Consider the following 11,141-nt stretch of genomic DNA (forward strand, 5'->3'; position numbering starts at 1 on the left):
TAATAACTTGAGTCGCATTCTGTTTTTTTTTTTTTTTTTTTTTTTTTTTATATAATAAAAGTTCAAAATGTATCTTTAATAATTTCATTAAATAATTTCTTTTTCATCTTCTCTTATTTTTAAGATATAATAATTTTTAAGGTATGATTACAAAAATTTTCAATGAAAAGCCGCCTTTTGAAAGGGCGGCAATTTTATCAAGTTTGATTATTTGGATTTGAATAATACCAAGAAACGTTTTGTTTGTTTTAAGTAGTAAATGTATTATTTAAAAAAATGATAAAATAATTTTGAATAATTAATATAATTACTTTTGTATTGTTATCTTTTTGTAATTTTATTTTTGTTTACTTCTTTGACTTCTAGTATTGGCGTATATAATTTAAGGTTAGAAATTAGTATTAGGTTAAATATTTAAGTATAAGTCAGCTATGGAAAAACGATAGGAGAAGAATATGAAAAGCAGATCCTCTCTCACATTGAAGACGGTTAGTTTTTATTTCTAATATTGTCTACATATGTAACTTTACATATTATGTTATTTATTAGATATTTATCAGAAGGTTTGATTTTTAGGAAAACTAACTTTTCAAAAATGGCCAGTTTATCCTGCAAAGTATTGAAATATTAATTCAACACCACTGTGAGTCCATAGAAAATCTTTACAATCAATTATTTGTATGATAATAATGTAATATATGTTTTAATTGAATTATTTCAGGATTAAACATGATAAATCGCAAGAAGACTTGGTACGGCACATTCTATTGGCCAATTACCTCTGGATGAGAAAGAAAAGAAATTTGATAAAACAGCGGAACCTTTTCTTGTCGAATTTGGAATTGATTTAAATAAAACCAATTGACCCAAACGGAAAGAAAAACAATTGGGGAAAAAGGTAATGAAACGTTACGGAGAATAATAGTCTTCCATTCAAAAAGAGACAAATCAATAAGTATTTTTATAATAGCTGTGATTATGTTTATTTATTCATATAAAATTTATTAAAATATATCAACGATTGAAAAAAATGAAAAAGAAATTTGTTATATTGAAGGATTTGATGCATTATTGAGATACTATTATCTATACAATTCCAGCAACTCATTATCGACTATATTCAAAAATCATCCTTGTCGAGGCAGAAGAAGTTCTACAAACGGAGAGCAAATCGAAAAGTCAGATTTGGGTCTAAGAAAGATGATGCTGCGTGTGATGGACGTGAAGAGTAAAGTAATTATTTACTATGAACTGCTGCTGCCGGTCAAACGATTGATTAAAAACTTCACTATCAGCAAGTGGAAAAATTGTGCCAAGCCATCGAAATTGAAAAACATATTGAATTACTATTGATGAATTGACAGAACCACAATAGTTGTAATTTCGAAAAGGTTAAAGAGAAAGTTGACAGAAAGAGTTTTAATAAAATAGAAATACAACCACTAAGAATGAAGTTATATAATTGCCAAGCTTCGTTCTTGCTAGTTGTACTTTCAATTTATTATTCTTTCACATACGCTACAAGCGTAGCATTTATACGATACGTTGCAGGTAAAATATTTTCAAAATATTTATTATTATCATCATTTATTTATTATAACCATTTATTGTAATGTAATATTTGCCATAGGATCTGGAAATTGTTTATCTACAAGCTGAGAGGAAAGAAATAAATGAATACCATCGAATTCGATTGGTTTCATAAAAGATCAAAACGAAAGTTCGTTTTCACGTCATCTAAGAGAGTTTTTCCCTACGTTTTTTCCAAACGCTTCATTATGTTTTACGTTGTTCACTTTATATTATATATTATTATAATTATTTTAAAGAAAACATTCGACGAAGTTTTACTTTTTTCTTGTAAATTTACTATCGTATCAGTTCTTATATGTATTAATTATGTGTTATGTGTATTACAATTATATATCTATGTGTGTAAAACAAATCAACTTAATGTCTATTATATCTCTACATTATATATATTTTGATGGACATTGATGTACGAAACAATATATATATACGTAACTGAAAAGTTTGAATTCACACTTTATTAAACCTATTGGTCAAACTTATACAATACCTATTGTTACGTATTGTTATGTATGCGCTGGGGGGGAACACTAACACAGCCTTATACATCGATAGGATAGCCTTAGTTCGTATTCCGTCCACATCTTCAGTTGCCGAGCTCAAACCGTTACGAAAAAAGGTGCCTGAACAGCCTCTGTGAAATTTTATAACGATTTCGTACAGTGAACGGGTGAATTATTTATAAATTTTGTAACTTATTTTTTAAGAACATTTTTAAAACGATTATATAAATTCATTTATATAGAATTTATTCAAAAACAAAATTTATTAAAAAAACTGAAAAGTGAGTGAAAACAGAAGAAATTCGATACAATTTAAAGTTTTATTAGAAAAAAAAAAAGGAAAACTGGATCGAAAAGATTTGTAATAATTTTACTGATCAATGCAGTATGCAGTTTCATGCATTTTCAATATGAAAGTAATTTACGGAATAATTGCTGCAGATAATGTCGCTAAGAAACTAAGGAAAACATTTTTTAATCTTTTGAAGAAAGATGGTTAAAAAAAGAGAAATATCATATTTGCGGTCTTTTTTTTTTAAATTCCGTAATGGCATAACATTTTCCCTTCATTTTTCGAACGCGTTTGTCATGGCATTTCTTTCCAATGGTTTTGGCAACGACTTTGCAAATTCAAAGGAAAATCATTCTCCTAGTTTATCTGATTTCTTTATTTATTTGATAACGAAATAATTGTCAAATATCTTTGTAAAATACTTTTGCGACAAGCGTCTACACGAGTAGCATTTAAACGTAAATTATTACATCTTGAAAATGAGCAAAAATAAAAAAGAAACTCGATACATTTTGAAATTTTTCTACAAAAAAGGGAAGGATGCAGCTGAAGTCAAATAGAGGTCAATCAAACAAATTGGCGATGTTTATGAATTGATGGATTATCAATGGGCCCAGCATGTAATAGCTTTTAAAAACTTCCAATATGAAAGTAAGTTATGACATTTTTCTATAAACTAATGTAGATAAATAAATATCGATCAGAAAACAATTTTAAACCATTCGAAGAAGGATGGATGAAAAAAGAAAAATATCATATTTGTGAGTTTTTTTAAATTCCGTAATAGAATAACGTTTCTACTTTATTTTTACCATCGTGTTTCTTTTTACAATTGACTTTTGGCAAGGGTTTTGTAAATTCGAAAGGAAATCGTAATTTATTTGACTTCCGTGTCTGTCTCATAATGGAATAATTGTCAAATATTTCACGACGAGTACTTTTGCAAGCACCTATTCGAGTAGCATTTAAACGTTATTATTACGTCTTGGAAATAAGCATAAATAAAACAGAAATTCAATATTTTCCTGAAATTTTCCTACAAAACGAGAAAAGGATACAACTGAAATCAAATGAAAGTCTATGAAAAATATCCGTCATGTTTATTGATCGACGCGGTATGTAGCACGCAGGTCTTTTGAACGTTTCGATATGAATATTCACAATTTCAGTATGAACGTAAATTATGAAAAAATTGATGTAGATGATGTCCTGAAAGAACTAGAAATTGACTAGAAAACAATTTTGAATCATTTGATGAAGGATGGATAAAAAAAAAGAAGAAGTATTCTATTTGCATGTTTGTTAAATTCCGTAGTCGCATAACGTTCCTCCTGTATCCTTCGAACGAGTTTGCCATTTGGTTTCTTACTATTTGAATGAACTGGTTTTGGCAAAGGCTTTATAAATTCAAAGGGTAACCGTCCTCCTTTATTTATCTGATTTCTATGTCTATCTCATGGCAAAATAATTGTCAAATATTTTGCGACTAGTACTTTCGCAACAAGCATCTACTCGAGTAGCTTTTAAACATTATTATTAGATCTTGGAAATAAGCATAAATAAAACAGAAATTCGATACATTCTAAAATTTTTCTATATATAAAAAAAAAAAGAGAGAGAGAGAGAGAAGGATACGACTGTAGTCAAATGAGAGTCTATGACAAACGTTCGTCATGTTTATTGATCGACGCGGTACGTAGTACGCAGCTCCTTTAAGCGTTTCCTATATGAACGAATTGATGTAAATGATGTCTATAAAGAACTAAAAATTGATCAGAAAACAATTTTGAATCATTTGATGAAGGATGGATAAAAAAAAAGATGTATCCTATTTTCATGTTATTCAAATTTCATAGTGGTATAACGTTACACTCGTACCTTTCGAACGAGTTTGCCTGGGTTTCTTACTATTTGGGTCAACTGGTTTTGCCCAGGGCTTTAGAAATGCAAGGGGTTGTTGTCCTATTTAATTTATTTGATTTCTGTATCTGTCTCATGACGGAATAATTGTCAAATATTTTGCGACTAATACTTTCGCAACAAGCATCTACTCGAATAGCTTTTAAACATTATTATTACATTTTGGAAAAGAAAATTAATAAAAAGCAAATTCGATAATTGTGAAATTATATTAAAAACAAAGGAATCGATGCGACCCAGAAAAGGAATTTATGGCGTTTATTGATCGAAGCTGTAGCTGTGGGCGGAGCTAATGGCTGCTCATGCGCTTTCAATATGGAAGTTATGACGTATCTGATGCAGATGTTGTTGCTAAGGAACCATGCAGCAATATTGAGAGCGCTAAACGACTTTCGTATCAAATGCGTCAAAATTTTCATTTAGTATATTTTACAAAATACAATTCCCTTTTTTCAACCGTTTATAAAGCCAAAAATAACTGCAGCAAAAAAATATTCCGATCAAATAGATATAAAATTTATTTTTCGAACAACAAATATTGATTTATTAATTCATTATTCGTAATGAACGAATATTAAGTTATATATGTTAAATTAAATTTATTTGCTTGAATGTGTGCTCTCGAATTCGAGTGGGTCTTATCGAATTCGACGGCATTGTTTTTACCGCCTATGTTTAAATTCATTCCTACATCTCGAACCACTACATCGAATATATATCTTATTTCTAGAGAATATTACCTGGTGGTAACATGATAAATGTATTAACAAATGAAATGGTCCAAGATAAAGAAAATGCTATTATGTTGGCACGTATTTATGTTGCACGAGAATATAGATTTTATATTGAATTGATTTCTAACAGAGATAGAGGGTAGGTTGTTCTTTATTCTTTTGAATCATAATAAAATTTATATCTCGTAAGCATTGTTTACTTTCATTTATATTCGAACACCTTCTCATATGATAAAACTCGATAAAGGGAGAATATCGAGGCGATAACAAGAGATATTCCAGGTTTTGAAAGTACATTTAATACACACATATATACGTATATATCGCAACGCTTCAGAAATTCTATAGAAATCATCGGTTGCATTATTTCCATAATAATGCTATCACCTCAATTGACAGCTGCAATGTTATTATGCACGCCAATCTATACCTACATTATTTGTTATTCCATACTAGAGAACAACCTAATTTGTCCACAGATGCATAAAATCAAATTTCAAAAGCTGTAGCTGCATGAGTAGACGCTATCAGATATATACGAACAATAGCCTTAGTATTACAATATGCTATTCGAATGATATAACAATGTGATATTGATGTCTATAATGATCATCTTTTGCAGATGAGACCGATAGCAGAAAACGGAAAAACAGAAGTATCTTCCGAAGAAGTTTAACACGCATCCGAGTTATATGAAAATTTTAAATTTGGTATGTTGATTTATTTTAAGCAGGTACTAATTTGTTCGAAAATGATATTTTACTTTGTACCTTGCTTTTCAGTAGCTATTTAATGTCAATTGGGTAAGTAACGTCCGGCATTCTTATGGCATTTTTCATGCCAATTCAATTAATTCCAAGATCTCTCTCTCTCTCTCTCTTTCCTACCATTATACTAATTTTCTTTGTAAATTATAATATATTTTTCTTTGTAAAATCACCCGAGAAATTTGTCCTATATTTATCTCGATATCGCTCGATAGCAAAAAATATTGCGTGAAAACTTTTCTCGTAATATTGTCTTCTTTTCTTTTTTTCTTTTGTATTATTTTAATTAAAAAACGTTTCTCTTTCCTTGTTACGGAGTAACGAAATATATGGATTCAGAGAAGGTCTGTCGTCAATTTTTCTTTTTTTTTCTTTTTTCGTTATTCAATTTCTGTCTCTTTCGCATATTTCCTTATCATAGTGTTTACGCAAGTCTATCAACATGTCCTATTACACGGTCGAATGTTTCGAAAAGGCCGAAAGAGTCGAAAGGGATGAAAGAGCCGAGAGAAGCGAAAGAGCCGCAAAAAGCGAAAGAGCCGATTATGGATTTGGTCGAAATGAATGTTTCGTAAATCCTTCTGAAGTCCATATATTAATTTTCTTTTTGTTTTAATCCGCATTACATACGCGGATATTGTTTCAAATCCTTCGCTCCATGGTTATTGATCGCTCGTATCCGAGGAATATGTATTTTTTCAATTTCTTATTTATCGTAATAAAAATTGAATCAGCCCAAGAAGTATCTTCTTTTTATTATTATTAAAAGTAGCTTTTTTATTATTATTATTAAACATCAACTAATATCCTTCCTTCCCATTATTATATTTATATTAATTTATATTATATTATAAGAAATTTATATTACAGAAATTATTATATTTATAAGAAAATCGTTTCGAAGAATCCTTCGTGAAAAATATATTTTTCATCTACCATGACCCACTCAATAGAATGTAAAATATCTTATTTTCAAATTATCGAGTGTTACCGTTTAAAACGATGCGCTTTATAATTTTTATTTTTTTGTTACAGTTCAACGGCGATGATACGTAGCTTTGGTACAGCTCGAATTTAAAAGAAGGAAAGAAGAGAGAATACATATTTGCTTTATGCGTATATTGAGAGCACGGAGAGAGAAAGAGCACATATTGAGTTGCCATAGTAACGAACTGCAGTACTCGAACTGCAGTACTTGAACTGCAGTACTGCAGAACTGAATACCATCGAGGATTATCGACAGCTTTCAGAATGCTTTACCGAGCTTTTGGGAATATTATAAATGAACCTGCTGGATTTAGAGACAAGGCATTTTTTTCCTTTTCAACATTCTCGTTTTTAAACGATTCGTAAAGCGACGTTTCCATGTCTATTACGTAATCGAGATAGAATTGCAAGAAATAGAGTACGAAATATATAATGGAAAAAGATCTGGGACATGATATAGTGAACTCTGATGTAACGAGACCATCCTGGTGTAGTTTTATCAGGGTTTAACGGTAGAACGAGAAAGCACAATCTCTTTTCAACGAATCAAAACGCAGGATATAATCGACTGGGATCAGATAGCTTGTCAAAGCGCAATCGAACGTAACATGGAATCTGATGAAAAATTGATCTTTTTCTCTTACAAGAGATATTATTTCGTAAGAGTAGAATGTTAGACCTGGAAATCAATGCCTGTCTTTTAGTACTTTTAAAAAATAGTCGACATTGTCAAAAAGAGAAAATGACGATCAGTCGCAATACTGAGATTTTCGTGGATATCGGACTAATGATAATTTGCATCGTAATTGCTTGGAAAATCATAGACGCGATAGTAGCATTTATCTTAAAGCTATCATATAAGGTGTAATTAATAATGAAGAAACAAAGGGGATTAACGATCACTCTAACATGGAAAATCTGTTAATCGATTCTGAAGTAGACGGAGAAGAAGAAGAAGTAGAGGAGAAGTAGACGGAGGAGAGGAAAAATTTGAAGACGAGGGTGAAGATAAGGAGCCTATACGCATTTACGATTCAATCGATGATTTTTTTTAAATCTACTAGTAGACGATAATGATCCCGGAAGTAAATTTAATTCCAATTGAAATTCAAAACGATGTTGGTATCTCCGATTTGCCGATCATTGATTCGGCAAGTCTCGATTCGAATTCGAAAATGCCAAAGACGATGTGCCGTAAAGACGAAGTTAAATGGTCAATTGTGACCGATAGTAATAACAATATGGAAAGAACTAAAAATAATATCGATTATAAGAGTGGAAGATTTAATCGTGGACTTAAGAACGAGTTAAAAAAAATCAAAGTCAAACATAGGAAGGCTTAACTTTTCAAAATGATCAGATTTGCAAAGACGTTCGATACATTTTAATTATTATATGAGACATATTAATTTTACGTTTAAATCTCCGTATCATCGTTATTCTATTAATTGAAATTAATCGTGATTGAACGATTCGATTTAACTGAAGAAAGATATTTTACATTCTATGTTCCAATTTGTTTGTCATAACATTCACGACGTGTACTTGTAAAACATATTCCATAACAATATTTTATTTTACAATAACATTGGATGAAAATATTCCACGAAAATATTCCACGAAAATATTTCACGAAAATATTCCACGAAAATATTCCACGAAAATATTCCACTTGACGTATGGTATGCAGAAAGGTAGCAGAACTATGCGGCGAATTTTCTCGTTATATTGGTTCTGATAATGAAAATGCATGAGTCAGCATATGTATCGTCAGGTACCAGGATTTATTATCTTTTTCGATTTATATCTGCTCCAATGCGTCCATAGGTACCGGCTCAAGTATCAGGAATGCTAACGAGACCGTGCGTCGATGTATGTACGTGCGCCTACATATAATCCCCTCTTCAGAGAGCATTCACTCGAGATATGAAACCCGTTATTCTCTCGTGAATCGTCTCAACGATCCCTCTCAACAAATCATAACGAAGTAACGAATGATATAGTTAACTAGACAACTTAATTAGCAGCTTTATTCGATTAGTCGTACGGCTTACGTCTGGATTGCGTCTGAGAGCACGTCGATTTAATTACTTGATACAGACGACTACATTTTCCTAAAATTAAAACAATGTTCTTTTCGAGAATTTTTCAAAAAATAATGCAATATTACTTTCAGCTATCTAGTAATTCGTATTTTACGTCTTAAACTATATAAGAAAATATTATAAATTATTATATTTCTCTAATCGTTTATTTTTCATTGCGTATAATCGTATGTCGTAGTAATTTTATTATATTTCTAGTAATATAATACTTACGATTGTATCGTCCGTATAATTTAAATCCTCCAAAAAAAAAAACACACACACACACACATATATATATATAATGTAACACGTTCCCAACATTTCCTTTAATTATTATTTGAAGTAATAAGAGATCCCTACTATTATACTTTTTTTCTAGCTATTATTCAATCAACCATCAACAGATCAACATCGGCCAAAGCGTAAGTTATAAATGGTGTAAATATAAAATTACAATCCTTCTAAATACAATCTTCTAAATACTCTACTCTCTATTCCTTAATTTTATATATATATATATATATATCAACCTTCTTTTGATTAAAAATAAATAAAGAAATATCAAAAAATGTTCCCATCCAAGAGAAAATATGAAGAAAATTCAATTAAAAAACTTTTAAGATAATTCGATTAAAAAGCCATTTAAAATATAAAATTTTTAAACAACTAAAAGCGTAAGAGGGTAAGAATATGGAAAATGATAGATAGGCGAATTAAAAAGAGAAAAATGAACTGGAGAAGAGGTGAATAACCGGGCAAGTCGTTGCTATGCTAGTATTGATCCGAGTTTATTCAGAGCAACTGAGCTGAAACCTGGTAGGGGTCATAGGGGCTGTCCTATCGTCAACGAATCAAATACGTGGAGCAGCTGAAAAGTGGGGAATTTAAATGGCGCATGTTCAAGCCAGTATCTCGTAGTGGTAAAAGGGTTCCGCCCGAGACTATAAATGGTGGGGAAACCGGGTTTCGTTTCGTATTTGAATCTTATTGCATCTCATAAAAGCAGGTACTATCGAGCAGTCAGTATCGAATAACTGTCCGAGCGTCGCACATTGAATATTCGACCATAATTTAAGCAAGTATCTCCGACTTCCGACAGAAGATGCATAACGAAAACCAATGGAACGAAGAAGAGGTCAACGATTTTTTTCAATCGGTAAGATAAATCGTATTTGAATTTTATGAATTATTTATTTATTATTGAATTATTTAATGATATTATTTAATTTATTATAATGAATTTTATAATTTATTATAATATATAATATATGACATATAATATAACATATAATATAATATAATATAATTTATAATTAAGATTTAACGCAAGGATTTATTTTCATTTTCTAAATTTATTTGCACTTTTTTCCTTGTATATGGTGCTATAGATAATTCAATGATCCTATGTCTAATCTTATATTATACACTATTTTACTCGATATTCTATTCAACAGTACGATATATTGGTTTATAATATACTATAAAAAATTGTATAGTCTCTCATTATTATTCTAAACTATGTTTTACAAATTGTAATTTATCTATGATATATTGCTGTCAAACACCGGAGAAAATATAATTCGAATTATTTGAATTAGGAAATTTAGTAAAACATTTATAAGGAAATAAAAAATGGGGTTATCGTAAAACATTGTTTCCATCTACCAAATGTGATACAATATTAAGGGCTAATTTATTTAACAGCCCCTCTTATAATTTGTTCTTATCAGATAGAAATATTTCGGCTAGTTCTTCCTAAATTCAATACATTTTCTTTGCAATTACCTTAAAGATAACTTATATAATATTTTTTCTTATATATACAAACTTTAATGTAATTTTCTTCATTTTTTACAGTTTACGGAAAGACATCTTACGACTTCTCGCGAGCCACCAATTGACAGGGAACCACAAGATATGGTTGTATTAATTTTATCTTGTATATTATTAAATGTTCATTTATTTTTTTATATATTTTATATAATATATATATATATTATCCTTCGAACTTAATTAATTTTAATTATTTAAAATTTTTTTTTTAATTAATTTAAAAATGTTTAATAAATTATTATAATATATATATATATATATATAATATATCTTTAACATATAATAAGTTACTTTTGAATATTTCTTGTGATATGTAAAGGTATGCAATTTTTTAAGCATAAATTTCAAAAGGTTTTGTATAATAATCTGCGAAATGTTGTGTTGCTTTGCATAGAGTATCTTAAATAATTCTGCAATATTTCTAAAAC

At 29.7% G+C, this 11,141-nt stretch overlaps 2 long non-coding RNA genes across 2 annotated transcripts; both read left to right on the forward strand.

The window, feature by feature from the left end:
• Window positions 1-334: 334 nt before the first annotated feature.
• On the forward strand, window positions 335-1,869 carry LOC122634487. The gene is made up of 5 exons (XR_006328398.1): window positions 335-488; window positions 577-643; window positions 722-898; window positions 1,101-1,551; window positions 1,631-1,869. It is a non-coding gene; the product is annotated as an uncharacterized LOC122634487 (long non-coding RNA).
• A 564-nt stretch (window positions 1,870-2,433) lies between these two features.
• Window positions 2,434-6,937, forward strand: LOC122634486. The gene is made up of 5 exons (XR_006328397.1): window positions 2,434-2,478; window positions 2,920-3,036; window positions 5,036-5,178; window positions 5,662-5,749; window positions 6,842-6,937. It is a non-coding gene; the product is annotated as an uncharacterized LOC122634486 (long non-coding RNA).
• Window positions 6,938-11,141: the final 4,204 nt, after the last annotated feature.

Source organism: Vespula pensylvanica, chromosome 15, assembly GCF_014466175.1.
Source record: "Vespula pensylvanica isolate Volc-1 chromosome 15, ASM1446617v1, whole genome shotgun sequence".
Lineage (NCBI taxonomy): Eukaryota > Metazoa > Arthropoda > Insecta > Hymenoptera > Vespidae > Vespula > Vespula pensylvanica.